A 13750-nucleotide genomic window follows, 5' to 3' on the forward strand; every position below is an offset into this window, starting at 1 on the left:
TCTAGAGCATGGTTTAGATAGATCTCTCTCTTTTTACTTTGTGTCAAGTTATGTGTAAAGCTGGCTGTGTTCTGTAAATTTTCCTGGTTACCCACTACAAACAGTTGTAGCTCTGACTGTGTTTGCCGCTGACTTGTGAGTTTTGGAGATATGAAGTTAGAACTTTTGCTTTTAGGAGCTTGGCTTCTAGTTCCCGCCCACTTTCCCAAAGAGCCAATTGGAGAAACCTAATCTGCATATGACTCAGCAAGATTACTCAGTAATATTATGGGACATTTCTTTGCCTATGATGTGAAATATCTCTGTGTTTTTAAATGAAACATTAATTTTTAAGAGCTGGAGAGTACCAATTGATATATGTTTAGAAAATTATTTAAACTAAATGAAATTAGAATGGAGATTAAATGTCAGTCTCCATTATTTGAACGCGCTGACTAAAAATGAAGTCTTCTGCCCAAATTTAGCCAAAAGTGTATTTTAGCTCTTTTGCTATCTGTCTAGAAGGTTCTTGTGTTTCAGGAGCCAATGTAATCATGTCAAGGAAAGAAAAGTTGAGATCTTTGTGCTGCAGGTTCATGTACTTATTTACAGTCATCTCTGCTAGCACAGACCATTGCAGAGTAAGGGCTGTTATTTGTACTTTCTCTGAGAATCAAAGATATTTTACAGTATTTCTACGAAACCATCATACAAAAACCTTAAAATCTTGAGGTTTGAGAGTCTGATGATTACATTCCCAGATCCCAGCCTGTGCAGGGCTTTTCCTGCTCTGGGACAACAATCTGAGAACCAGCAAGTGAGAGTGATTGCAACTGGGGCAGGGTAACTACACCGTTAACGCCCATTTACACAAACACTTAAGCTGCCAACACTTGTTTTAATTAAAACACACACTGTTCCAATAATCAGCTTTTGTCATTCTGACCTTTTTCAAAAGTGTGCAACATTTGCTGCCACACCCAGACCGGAAGGCAACAGAGTTCACAATAAGTACCCTTTTTCAGAGTGCAAGTTGATTTTTTATTTTTGATTAAATCATTTTAAGATTCAGCTTACAATTTTAAAAATGTCTGTCAGTAAGAGAAAACAAAAAACGATGCATGAGAAGTTTTATTAATGACTGATGAGGAAGACCTTAAGTAATAGTAAAAATAAATTGGATTAAAAAAAGGAAAAATACTTAGCAAAGATTGTCTGGTCGTTGGATCCATGCAGAGACCAATTCGCTTGTATTGTCCAGTCTGATTAATCAGAATCTCTCAGAAATAGGATTCCATAGTTTCCATGTCAAATGAGAGCCCAGAGCTGCAAAAGCTGCATTTTTTTTCCAGTCCTTGGAAAGAGTCTTTACAGAATTACCACAACAAATCAAAGGGTCTGAGGGGTTTGCTGAAGGGGTGTTGAAAGATTTTACCATGCTCAAGCAGACACACCCCTAATGCAGTTTCAGATCAAATAAAACCAGACTTACCAAAGCATTTTCCTAACCATGCTTTTCAAGAATGTTTCGTGACCTGGCTGTATACGTCAGAGCCCATTAACAGTCTTTTGCAGACTCTTCTAGAGCATGGTTTAGATAGATCTCTCTCTTTTTACTTTGTGTCAAGTTGTGTGTAAAGCTGGCTGTGTTCTGTAAATTTTCCTGGTTACCCAATACAAACAGTTGTAGCTCTGACTGTTTTTGCCGCTGACTTGTGCGTTTTGGAGATATGAAGTTAGAACTTTTGCTTTCAGGAGCTTGGCTTCTAGTTCCCGCCCACTTTCCCAAAGAGCCAATTGGAGAAACCTAATCTGCATATGACTCAGCAAGATTACTCAGTAATATTCTGGGACATTTCTTTGCCTATGATGTGAAATATCTCTGTGTTTTTAAATGAAACATTCATTTTTAAGAGCTGGAGAGTACCAATTGATATATGTTTAGAAAATTATATAAACTAAATGAAATTAGAATGGAGATTAAATGTCAGTCTCCATTATTGGAACGCGCTGACTAAAAATGAAGTCTTCTGCCCAAATTTAGCCAAAAGTGTATTTCAGCTCTTTTGCTATCTGTCTAGAAGGTTCTTGTGTTTCAGGAGCCAATGTAATCATGTCAAGGAAAGAAAAGTTGAGATCTTTGTGCTGCAGGTTCATGTACTTATTCACAGTCATCTCTGCCAGCACAGACCATTGCAGAGTAAGGGCTGTTATTTGTACTTTCTCTGAGAATCAAAGATATTTTACAGTATTTCTACGAAACCATCATACAAAAACCTTAAAATCTTGAGGTTTGAGAGTCTGATGATTACATTCCCAGATCCCAGCCTGTGCAGGGCTTTTCCTGCTCTGGGACAACAATCTGAGAACCAGCAAGTGAGAGTGATTGCAACTGGGGCAGGGTAACTACACCGTTAACGCCTATTTACACAAACACTTAAGCTGCCAACACTTGTTTTAATTAAAACACACACTGTTCCAATAATCAGCTTTTGTCATTCTGACCTTTTTCAAAAGTGTGCAACATTTGCTGCCACACCCAGACCGGAAGGCAACAGAGTTCACAATAAGTACCCTTTTTCAGAGTGCAAGTTGATTTTTTATTTTTGATTAAATCATTTTAAGATTCAGCTTACAATTTTAAAAATGTCTGTCAGTAAGAGAAAACAAAAAACGATGCATGAGAAGTTTTATTAATGACTGATGAGGAAGACCTTAAGTAATAGTAAAAATAAATTGGATTAAAAAAAGGAAAAATACTTAGCAAAGATTGTCTGGTCGTTGGATCTATGCAGAGACCCATTCGCTTGTATTGTCCAGTCTGATTAATCAGAATCTCTCAGAAATAGGATTCCATAGTTTCCATGTCAAATGAGAGCCCAGAGCTGCAAAAGCTGCATTTTTTTCCAGTCCTTGGAAAGAGTCTTTACAGAATTACCACAACAAATCAAAGGGTCTGAGGGGTTTGCTGAAGGGGTGTTGAAAGATTTTACCATGCTCAAGCAGACACACCCCTAATACAGTTTCAGATCAAATAAAACCAGATTTACCAAAGCATTTTCCTAACCATGCTTTTCAAGAATGTTTCGTGACCTGGCTGTATACGTCAGAGCCCATTAACAGTCTTTTGCAGACTCTTCTAGAGCATGGTTTAGATAGATCTCTCTCTTTTTACTTTGTGTCAAGTTGTGTGTAAAGCTGGCAGTGTTCTGTAAATTTTCCTGGTTACCCAATACAAACAGTTGTAGCTCTGACTGTGTTTGCCGCTGACTTGTGAGTTTTGGAGATATGAAGTTAGAACTTTTGCTTTCAGGAGCTTGGCTTCTAGTTCCCGCCCACTTTCCCAAAGAGCCAATTGGAGAAAACTAATCTGCATATGACTCAGCAAGATTACTCAGTAATATTCTGGGACATTTCTTTGCCTATGATGTGAAATATCTCTGTGTTTTTAAATGAAACATTCATTTTTAAGAGCTGGAGAGTACCAATTGATATATGTTTAGAAAATTATATAAACTAAATGAAATTAGAATGAGGATTAAATGTCAGTCTCCATTATTTAAACGCGCTGACTAAAAATGAAGTCTTCTGCCCAAATTTAGCCAAAAGTGTATTTCAGCTCTTTTGCTATCTGTCTAGAAGGTTCTTGTGTTTCAGGAGCCAATGTAATCATGTCAAGGAAAGAAAAGTTGAGATCTTTGTGCTGCAGGTTCATGTACTTATTTACAGTCATCTCTGCTAGCACAGACCATTGCAGAGTAAGGGCTGTTATTTGTACTTTCTCTGAGAATCAAAGATATTTTACAGTATTTCTACGAAACCATCATACAAAAACCTTAAAATCTTGAGGTTTGAGAGTCTGATGATTACATTCCCAGATCCCAGCCTGTGCAGGGCTTTTCCTGCTCTGGGACAACAATCTGAGAACCAGCAAGTGAGAGTGATTGCAACTGGGGCAGGGTAACTACACCGTTAACGCCCATTTACACAAACACTTAAGCTGCCAACACTTGTTTTAATTAAAACACACACTGTTCCAATAATCAGCTTTTGTCATTCTGACCTTTTTCAAAAGTGTGCAACATTTGCTGCCACACCCAGACCGGAAGGCAACAGAGTTCACAATAAGTACCCTTTTTCAGAGTGCGAGTTGATTTTTTATTTTTGATTAAATCATTTTAAGATTCAGCTTACAATTTTAAAAATGTCTGTCAGTAAGAGAAAACAAAAAACGATGCATGAGAAGTTTTATTAATGACTGATGAGGAAGACCTTAAGTAATAGTAAAAATAAATTGGATTAAAAAAAGGAAAAATACTTAGCAAAGATTGTCTTGTCGTTGGATCCATGCAGAGACCAATTCGCTTGTATTGTCCAGTCTGATTAATCAGAATCTCTCAGAAATAGGATTCCATAGTTTCCATGTCAAATGAGAGCCCAGAGCTGCAAAAGCTTGCATTTTTTTCCAGTCCTTGGAAAGAGTCTTTACAGAATTACCACAACAAATCAAAGGGTCTGAGGGGTTTGCTGAAGGGGTGTTGAAAGATTTTACCATGCTCAAGCAGACACACCCCTAATGCAGTTTCAGAACAAATAAAACCAGACTTACCAAAGCATTTTCCTAACCATGCTTTTCAAGAATGTTTCGTGACCTGGCTGTATACGTCAGAACCCATTAACAGTCTTTTGCAGACTCTTCTAGAGCATGGTTTAGATAGATCTCTCTCTTTTTACTTTGTGTCAAATTGTGTGTTAAGCTGGCAGTGTTCTGTAAATTTTCCTGGTTACCCAATACAAACAGTTGTAGCTCTGACTGTGTTTGCCGCTGACTTGTGAGTTTTGGAGATATGAAGTTAGAACTTTTGCTTTCAGGAGCTTGGCTTCTAGTTCCCGCCCACTTTCCCAAAGAGCCAATTGGAGAAAACTAATCTGCATATGACTCAGCAAGATTACTCAGTAATATTCTGGGACATTTCTTTGCCTATGATGTGAAATATCTCTGTGTTTTTAAATGAAACATTCATTTTTAAGAGCTGGAGAGTACCAATTGATATATGTTTAGAAAATTATAAAAACTAAATGAAATTAGAATGGAGATTAAATGTCAGTCTCCATTATTTAAACGCGCTGACTAAAAATGAAGTCTTCTGCCCAAATTTAGCCAAAAGTGTATTTCAGCTCTTTTGCTATCTGTCTAGAAGGTTCTTGTGTTTCAGGAGCCAATGTAATCATGTCAAGGAAAGAAAAGTTGAGATCTTTGTGCTGCAGGTTCATGTACTTATTTACAGTCATCTCTGCCAGCACAGACCATTGCAGAGTAAGGGCTGTTATTTGTACTTTCTCTGAGAATCAAAGATATTTTACAGTATTTCTACGAAACCATCATACAAAAACCTTAAAATCTTGAGGTTTGAGAGTCTGATGATTACATTCCCAGATCCCAGCCTGTGCAGGGCTTTTCCTGCTCTGGGACAACAATCTGAGAACCAGCAAGTGAGAGTGATTGCAACTGGGGCAGGGTAACTACACCGTTAACGCCCATTTACACAAACACTTAAGCTGCCAACACTTGTTTTAATTAAAACACACACTGTTCCAATAATCAGCTTTTGTCATTCTGACCTTTTTCAAAAGTGTGCAACATTTGCTGCCACACCCAGACCGGAAGGCAACAGAGTTCACAATAAGTACCCTTTTTCAGAGTGCAAGTTGATTTTTTATTTTTGATTAAATCATTTTAAGATTCAGCTTACAATTTTAAAAATGTCTGTCAGTAAGAGAAAACAAAAAACGATGCATGAGAAGTTTTATTAATGACTGATGAGGAAGACCTTAAGTAATAGTAAAAATAAATTGGATTAAAAAAAGGAAAAATACTTAGCAAAGATTGTCTGGTTGTTGGATCCATGCAGAGACCAATTGGCTTGTATTGTCCAGTCTGATTAATCAGAATCTCTCAGAAATTGGATTCCATAGTTTCCATGTCAAATGAGAGCCCAGAGCTGCAAAAGCTGCATTTTTTTCCAGTCCTTGGAAAGAGTCTTTCCAGAATTACCACAACAAATCAAAGGGTCTGAGGGGTTTGCTGAAGGGGTGTTGAAAGATTTTACCATGCTCAAGCAGACACACCCCTAATGCAGTTTCAGATCAAATAAAACCAGACTTACCAAAGCATTTTCCTAACCATGCTTTTCAAGAATGTTTCGTGACCTGGCTGTATACGTCAGAGCCCATTAACAGTCTTTTGCAGACTCTTCTAGAGCATGGTTTAGATAGATCTCTCTCTTTTTACTTTGTGTCAAGATGTGTGTAAAGCTGGCAGTGTTCTGTAAATTTTCCTGGTTACCCAATACAAACAGTTGTAGCTCTGACTGTTTTTGCCGCTGACTTGTGAGTTTTGGAGATATGAAGTTAGAACTTTTGCTTTCAGGAGCTTGGCTTCTAGTTCCCACCCACTTTCCCAAAGAGCCAATTGGAGAAAACTAATCTGCATATGACTCAGCAAGATTACTCAGTAATATTCTGGGACATTTCTTTGCCTATGATGTGAAATATCTCTGTGTTTTTAAATGAAACATTCATTTTTAAGAGCTGGAGAGTACCAATTGATATATGTTTAGAAAATTATTTAAACTAAATGAAATTAGAATGGAGATTAAATGTCAGTCTCCATTATTTGAACGCGCTGACTAAAAATGAAGTCTTCTGCCCAAATTTAGCCAAAAGTGTATTTTAGCTCTTTTGCTATCTGTCTAGAAGGTTCTTGTGTTTCAGGAGCCAATGTAATCATGTCAAGGAAAGAAAAGTTGAGATCTTTGTGCTGCAGGTTCATGTACTTATTTACAGTCATCTCTGCTAGCACAGACCATTGCAGAGTAAGGGCTGTTATTTGTACTTTCTCTGAGAATCAAAGATATTTTACAGTATTTCTACGAAACCATCATACAAAAACCTTAAAATCTTGAGGTTTGAGAGTCTGATGATTACATTCCCAGATCCCAGCCTGTGCAGGGCTTTTCCTGCTCTGGGACAACAATCTGAGAACCAGCAAGTGAGAGTGATTGCAACTGGGGCAGGGTAACTACACCGTTAACGCCCATTTACACAAACACTTAAGCTGCCAACACTTGTTTTAATTAAAACACACACTGTTCCAATAATCAGCTTTTGTCATTCTGACCTTTTTCAAAAGTGTGCAACATTTGCTGCCACACCCAGACCGGAAGGCAACAGAGTTCACAATAAGTACCCTTTTTCAGAGTGCAAGTTGATTTTTTATTTTTGATTAAATCATTTTAAGATTCAGCTTACAATTTTAAAAATGTCTGTCAGTAAGAGAAAACAAAAAACGATGCATGAGAAGTTTTATTAATGACTGATGAGGAAGACCTTAAGTAATAGTAAAAATAAATTGGATTAAAAAAAGGAAAAATACTTAGCAAAGATTGTCTGGTCGTTGGATCCATGCAGAGACCAATTCGCTTGTATTGTCCAGTCTGATTAATCAGAATCTCTCAGAAATAGGATTCCATAGTTTCCATGTCAAATGAGAGCCCAGAGCTGCAAAAGCTGCATTTTTTTCCAGTCCTTGGAAAGAGTCTTTACAGAATTACCACAACAAATCAAAGGGTCTGAGGGGTTTGCTGAAGGGGTGTTGAAAGATTTTACCATGCTCAAGCAGACACACCCCTAATGCAGTTTCAGATCAAATAAAACCAGACTTACCAAAGCATTTTCCTAACCATGCTTTTCAAGAATGTTTCGTGACCTGGCTGTATACGTCAGAGCCCATTAACAGTCTTTTGCAGACTCTTCTAGAGCATGGTTTAGATAGATCTCTCTCTTTTTACTTTGTGTCAAGTTGTGTGTAAAGCTGGCTGTGTTCTGTAAATTTTCCTGGTTACCCAATACAAACAGTTGTAGCTCTGACTGTTTTTGCCGCTGACTTGTGAGTTTTGGAGATATGAAGTTAGAACTTTTGCTTTCAGGAGCTTGGCTTCTAGTTCCCGCCCACTTTCCCAAAGAGCCAATTGGAGAAACCTAATCTGCATATGACTCAGCAAGATTACTCAGTAATATTCTGGGACATTTCTTTGCCTATGATGTGAAATATCTCTGTGTTTTTAAATGAAACATTCATTTTTAAGAGCTGGAGAGTACCAATTGATATATGTTTAGAAAATTATATAAACTAAATGAAATTAGAATGGAGATTAAATGTCAGTCTCCATTATTGGAACACGCTGACTAAAAATGAAGTCTTCTGCCCAAATTTAGCCAAAAGTGTATTTCAGCTCTTTTGCTATCTGTCTAGAAGGTTCTTGTGTTTCAGGAGCCAATGTAATCATGTCAAGGAAAGAAAAGTTGAGATCTTTGTGCTGCAGGTTCATGTACTTATTTACAGTCATCTCTGCCAGCACAGACCATTGCAGAGTAAGGGCTGTTATTTGTACTTTCTCTGAGAATCAAAGATATTTTACAGTATTTCTACGAAACCATCATACAAAAACCTTAAAATCTTGAGGTTTGAGAGTCTGATGATTACATTCCCAGATCCCAGCCTGTGCAGGGCTTTTCCTGCTCTGGGACAACAATCTGAGAACCAGCAAGTGAGAGTGATTGCAACTGGGGCAGGGTAACTACACCGTTAACGCCCATTTACACAAACACTTAAGCTGCCAACACTTGTTTTAATTAAAACACACACTGTTCCAATAATCAGCTTTTGTCATTCTGACCTTTTTCAAAAGTGTGCAACATTTGCTGCCACACCCAGACCGGAAGGCAACAGAGTTCACAATAAGTACCCTTTTTCAGAGTGCAAGTTGATTTTTTATTTTTGATTAAATCATTTTAAGATTCAGCTTACAATTTTAAAAATGTCTGTCAGTAAGAGAAAACAAAAAACGATGCATGAGAAGTTTTATTAATGACTGATGAGGAAGACCTTAAGTAATAGTAAAAATAAATTGGATTAAAAAAAGGAAAAATACTTAGCAAAGATTGTCTGGTCGTTGGATCCATGCAGAGACCCATTCGCTTGTATTGTCCAGTCTGATTAATCAGAATCTCTCAGAAATAGGATTCCATAGTTTCCATGTCAAATGAGAGCCCAGAGCTGCAAAAGCTGCATTTTTTCCAGTCCTTGGAAAGAGTCTTTACAGAATTACCACAACAAATCAAAGGGTCTGAGGGGTTTGCTGAAGGGGTGTTGAAAGATTTTACCATGCTCAAGCAGACACACCCCTAATGCAGTTTCAGATCAAATAAAACCAGACTTACCAAAGCATTTTCCTAACCATGCTTTTCAAGAATGTTTCGTGACCTGGCTGTATACGTCAGAGCCCATTAACAGTCTTTTGCAGACTCTTCTAGAGGATGGTTTAGATAGATCTCTCTCTTTTTACTTTGTGTCAAGTTGTGTGTAAAGCTGGCAGTGTTCTGTAAATTTTCCTGGTTACCCAATACAAACAGTTGTAGCTCTGACTGTGTTTGCCGCTGACTTGTGAGTTTTGGAGATATGAAGTTAGAACTTTTGCTTTCAGGAGCTTGGCTTCTAGTTCCCGCCCACTTTCCCAAAGAGCCAATTGGAGAAAACTAATCTGCATATGACTCAGCAAGATTACTCAGTAATATTCTGGGACATTTCTTTGCCTATGATGTGAAATATCTCTGTGTTTTTAAATGAAACATTCATTTTTAAGAGCTGGAGAGTACCAATTGATATATGTTTAGAAAATTATATAAACTAAATGAAATTAGAATGGAGATTAAATGTCAGTCTCCATTATTTAAACGCGCTGACTAAAAATGAAGTCTTCTGCCCAAATTTAGCCAAAAGTGTATTTCAGCTCTTTTGCTATCTGTCTAGAAGGTTCTTGTGTTTCAGGAGCCAATGTAATCATGTCAAGGAAAGAAAAGTTGAGATCTTTGTGCTGCAGGTTCATGTACTTATTTACAGTCATCTCTGCCAGCACAGACCATTGCAGAGTAAGGGCTGTTATTTGTACTTTCTCTGAGAATCAAAGATATTTTACAGTATTTCTACGAAACCATCATACAAAAACCTTAAAATCTTGAGGTTTGAGAGTCTGATGATTACATTCCCAGATCCCAGCCTGTGCAGGGCTTTTCCTGCTCTGGGACAACAATCTGAGAACCAGCAAGTGAGAGTGATTGCAACTGGGGCAGGGTAACTACACCGTTAACGCCCATTTACACAAACACTTAAGCTGCCAACACTTGTTTTAATTAAAACGCACACTGTTCCAATAATCAGCTTTTGTCATTCTGACCTTTTTCAAAAGTGTGCAACATTTGCTGCCACACCCAGACCGGAAGGCAACAGAGTTCACAATAAGTACCCTTTTTCAGACTGCAAGTTGATTTTTTATTTTTGATTAAATCATTTTAAGATTCAGCTTACAATTTTAAAAATGTCTGTCAGTAAGAGAAAACAAAAAACGATGCATGAGAAGTTTTATTAATGACTGATGAGGAAGACCTTAAGTAATAGTAAAAATAAATTGGATTAAAAAAAGGAAAAATACTTAGCAAAGATTGTCTGGTCGTTGGATCCATGCAGAGACCCATTCGCTTGTATTGTCCAGTCTGATTAATCAGAATCTCTCAGAAATAGGATTCCATAGTTTCCATGTCAAATGAGAGCCCAGAGCTGCAAAAGCTGCATTTTTTTCCAGTCCTTGGAAAGAGTCTTTACAGAATTACCACAACAAATCAAAGGGTCTGAGGGGTTTGCTGAAGGGGTGTTGAAAGATTTTACCATGCTCAAGCAGACACACCCCTAATGCAGTTTCAGATCAAATAAAACCAGACTTACCAAAGCATTTTCCTAACCATGCTTTTCAAGAATGTTTCGTGACCTGGCTGTATACGTCAGAGCCCATTAACAGTCTTTTGCAGACTCTTCTAGAGCATGGTTTAGATAGATCTCTCTCTTTTTACTTTGTGTCAAGTTGTGTGTAAAGCTGGCAGTGTTCTGTAAATTTTCCTGGTTACCCAATACAAACAGTTGTAGCTCTGACTGTGTTTGCCGCTGACTTGTGAGTTTTGGAGATATGAAGTTAGAACTTTTGCTTTCAGGAGCTTGGCTTCTAGTTCCCGCCCACTTTCCCAAAGAGCCAATTGGAGAAAACTAATCTGCATATGACTCAGCAAGATTACTCAGTAATATTCTGGGACATTTCTTTGCCTATGATGTGAAATATCTCTGTGTTTTTAAATGAAACATTCATTTTTAAGAGCTGGAGAGTACCAATTGATATATGTTTAGAAAATTATATAAACTAAATGAAATTAGAATGGAGATTAAATGTCAGTCTCCATTATTTAAACGCGCTGACTAAAAATGAAGTCTTCTGCCCAAATTTAGCCAAAAGTGTATTTCAGCTCTTTTGCTATCTGTCTAGAAGGTTCTTGTGTTTCAGGAGCCAATGTAATCATGTCAAGGAAAGAAAAGTTGAGATCTTTGTGCTGCAGGTTCATGTACTTATTTACAGTCATCTCTGCCAGCACAGACCATTGCAGAGTAAGGGCTGTTATTTGTACTTTCTCTGAGAATCAAAGATATTTTACAGTATTTCTACGAAACCATCATACAAAAACCTTAAAATCTTGAGGTTTGAGAGTCTGATGATTACATTCCCAGATCCCAGCCTGTGCAGGGCTTTTCCTGCTCTGGGACAACAATCTGAGAACCAGCAAGTGAGAGTGATTGCAACTGGGGCAGGGTAACTACACCGTTAACGCCCATTTACACAAACACTTAAGCTGCCAACACTTGTTTTATTTAAAACTCACACTGTTCCAATAATCAGCTTTTGTCATTCTGACCTTTTTCAAAAGTGTGCAACATTTGCTGCCAGACCCAGACCGGAAGGCAACAGAGTTCACAATAAGTACCCTTTTTCAGACTGCAAGTTGATTTTTTATTTTTGATTAAATCATTTTAAGATTCAGCTTACAATTTTAAAAATGTCTGTCAGTAAGAGAAAACAAAAAACGATGCATGAGAAGTTTTATTAATGACTGATGAGGAAGACCTTAAGTAATAGTAAAAATAAATTGGATTAAAAAAAGGAAAAATACTTAGCAAAGATTGTCTGGTCGTTGGATCCATGCAGAGACCCATTCGCTTGTATTGTCCAGTCTGATTAATCAGAATCTCTCAGAAATAGGATTCCATAGTTTCCATGTCAAATGAGAGCCCAGAGCTGCAAAAGCTGCATTTTTTTCCAGTCCTTGGAAAGAGTCTTTACAGAATTACCACAACAAATCAAAGGGTCTGAGGGGTTTGCTGAAGGGGTGTTGAAAGATTTTACCATGCTCAAGCAGACACACCCCTAATGCAGTTTCAGATCAAATAAAACCAGACTTACCAAAGCATTTTCCTAACCATGCTTTTCAAGAATGTTTCGTGACCTGGCTGTATACGTCAGAGCCCATTAACAGTCTTTTGCAGACTCTTCTAGAGCATGGTTTAGATAGATCTCTCTCTTTTTACTTTGTGTCAAGTTGTGTGTAAAGCTGGCAGTGTTCTGTAAATTTTCCTGGTTACCCAATACAAACAGTTGTAGCTCTGACTGTGTTTGCCGCTGACTTGTGAGTTTTGGAGATATGAAGTTAGAACTTTTGCTTTCAGGAGCTTGGCTTCTAGTTCCCGCCCACTTTCCCAAAGAGCCAATTGGAGAAAACTAATCTGCATATGACTCAGCAAGATTACTCAGTAATATTCTGGGACATTTCTTTGCCTATGATGTGAAATATCTCTGTGTTTTTAAATGAAACATTCATTTTTAAGAGCTGGAGAGTACCAATTGATATATGTTTAGAAAATTATATAAACTAAATGAAATTAGAATGGAGATTAAATGTCAGTCTCCATTATTTAAACGCGCTGACTAAAAATGAAGTCTTCTGCCCAAATTTAGCCAAAAGTGTATTTCAGCTCTTTTGCTATCTGTCTAGAAGGTTCTTGTGTTTCAGGAGCCAATGTAATCATGTCAAGGAAAGAAAAGTTGAGATCTTTGTGCTGCAGGTTCATGTACTTATTTACAGTCATCTCTGCCAGCACAGACCATTGCAGAGTAAGGGCTGTTATTTGTACTTTCTCTGAGAATCAAAGATATTTTACAGTATTTCTACGAAACCATCATACAAAAACCTTAAAATCTTGAGGTTTGAGAGTCTGATGATTACATTCCCAGATCCCAGCCTGTGCAGGGCTTTTCCTGCTCTGGGACAACAATCTGAGAACCAGCAAGTGAGAGTGATTGCAACTGGGGCAGGGTAACTACACCGTTAACGCCCGTTTACACAAACACTTAAGCTGCCAACACTTGTTTTAATTAAAACACACACTGTTCCAATAATCAGTTTTTGTCATTCTGACCTTTTTCAAAAGTGTGCAACATTTGCTGCCACACCCAGACCGGAAGGCAACAGAGTTCACAATAAGTACCCTTTTTCAGAGTGCAAGTTGATTTTTTATTTTTGATTAAATCATTTTAAGATTCAGCTTACAATTTTAAAAATGTCTGTCAGTAAGAGAAAACAAAAAACGATGCATGAGAAGTTTTATTAATGACTGATGAGGAAGACCTTAAGTAATAGTAAAAATAAATTGGATTAAAAAAAGGAAAAATACTTAGCAAAGATTGTCTGGTCGTTGGATCCATGCAGAGACCAATTCGCTTGTATTGTCCAGTCTGATTAATCAGAATCTCTCAGAAATAGGATTCCATAGTTTCCA

General features: G+C 37.6%; 1 protein-coding gene and 9 non-coding genes across 11 annotated transcripts in view; all 10 read left to right on the forward strand.

The window, feature by feature from the left end:
- LOC149437525 (class I histocompatibility antigen, Non-RT1.A alpha-1 chain-like) overlaps positions 1-13750 on the forward strand; it is a 175914-nt gene that overhangs the window by 127869 nt on the left and 34295 nt on the right. The gene's annotated exons all lie outside the window — the stretch shown is intronic.
- On the forward strand, positions 469-527 carry LOC149437580 (U7 small nuclear RNA). The gene has a single exon (XR_016308077.1). It is a non-coding gene; the product is annotated as a U7 small nuclear RNA (small nuclear RNA).
- On the forward strand, positions 2028-2086 carry LOC149437581 (U7 small nuclear RNA). The gene has a single exon (XR_016308104.1). It is a non-coding gene; the product is annotated as a U7 small nuclear RNA (small nuclear RNA).
- Positions 3586-3644, forward strand: LOC149437582 (U7 small nuclear RNA). Its single transcript, XR_016308105.1, has one exon. It is a non-coding gene; the product is annotated as a U7 small nuclear RNA (small nuclear RNA).
- LOC149437583 (U7 small nuclear RNA) lies at positions 5145-5203 on the forward strand. The gene has a single exon (XR_016308106.1). It is a non-coding gene; the product is annotated as a U7 small nuclear RNA (small nuclear RNA).
- LOC149437584 (U7 small nuclear RNA) lies at positions 6703-6761 on the forward strand. Its single transcript, XR_016308078.1, has one exon. It is a non-coding gene; the product is annotated as a U7 small nuclear RNA (small nuclear RNA).
- LOC149437585 (U7 small nuclear RNA) lies at positions 8261-8319 on the forward strand. Its single transcript, XR_016308107.1, has one exon. It is a non-coding gene; the product is annotated as a U7 small nuclear RNA (small nuclear RNA).
- Positions 9818-9876, forward strand: LOC149437586 (U7 small nuclear RNA). The gene has a single exon (XR_016308108.1). It is a non-coding gene; the product is annotated as a U7 small nuclear RNA (small nuclear RNA).
- Positions 11376-11434, forward strand: LOC149437587 (U7 small nuclear RNA). Its single transcript, XR_016308110.1, has one exon. It is a non-coding gene; the product is annotated as a U7 small nuclear RNA (small nuclear RNA).
- On the forward strand, positions 12934-12992 carry LOC149437588 (U7 small nuclear RNA). Its single transcript, XR_016308111.1, has one exon. It is a non-coding gene; the product is annotated as a U7 small nuclear RNA (small nuclear RNA).

Source organism: Staurois parvus, unplaced genomic scaffold, assembly GCF_062004578.1.
Source record: "Staurois parvus isolate SC_StPar_1 unplaced genomic scaffold, SC_StPar_1.0 ptg001284l, whole genome shotgun sequence".
Classification (NCBI taxonomy): Eukaryota; Metazoa; Chordata; class Amphibia; order Anura; family Ranidae; genus Staurois; species Staurois parvus.